Source organism: Acyrthosiphon pisum, chromosome X (genome assembly GCF_005508785.2).
Source record: "Acyrthosiphon pisum isolate AL4f chromosome X, pea_aphid_22Mar2018_4r6ur, whole genome shotgun sequence".
In the NCBI taxonomy this organism is placed as follows: domain Eukaryota; kingdom Metazoa; phylum Arthropoda; class Insecta; order Hemiptera; family Aphididae; genus Acyrthosiphon; species Acyrthosiphon pisum.
Window position 1 is genome coordinate 292,428 of NC_042493.1, and position 939 is coordinate 293,366.

The following is a 939-nucleotide window of genomic DNA, read 5'->3' on the forward strand; positions in this document are numbered from 1 at the left end:
TATTCTCACGTTATTTACACCAGCGGATTCTCAAGAAAATAAGAAATCCGAATAAATATCTTGTGAGAATATTGTGTACATATACATTTCCCACGACGTGACGACGACAAGCGCGCCGCCACATTGTCCGCGATAGGCCCTCACGTACAATTTTTATTTAATTTTAATAATCTTTTAAAAATGTTTTTAAATACGGTACAGCCGTACGATACTTTGGACGTAAACCCTGCGCATATAAATAACACTCTGTTTAAAATATGTGTACAAATTCAAATACGATATAATTTAAATTATAAAAAAGTGGGCAAGTGGATGTCGCTCTGCTGTACAAGTGGTTCGAAAATAATATAATCATTTTCCAACCGACGATTTAGAAAACGGGTATTGTATTCTGTTTTATTGTGTACGTTTTTCGTTCATGGAGGCCCGTTTGTTCGTTGGCGGACGTTATGTTCGGGGTGGTCCGTTGACGATTGGTGGGACTGGTGGTGACCGATGGTATTCCGGTGGGGAATATCGAACATAATATTTCTACAGCACTCGTCTACACTGCCTATCGGCAATCCAGTATTCATTATTCATTTGTCGGTAGACCACGTAGACGCTGTAACTGTAATGAGTTCATAATAATATTATGTTTATACTCCGGCCCACGAGAGTCCATAAAATGTCAGAACGAGTCCGTCACTGCGCATCGGCACGTTGCCGAATAGTGGGAATGGCATCATGGGGGAGAAAACAGACGTCACGTATTACTATATCAGTGGCGTATCCAGGGGAGGGGCTGAGGGAATTTGTACTTAAAATGACTATAATAATAAACTGCGTAAATGTATTTTTTAGATTTTTTGGTACGAGAATTAATTACTTACGTGGGAATCTTGTTTTAAATTTTTCAATTTCTTAGAATACAAAAAGTTTGAACATTTATAAATTTTT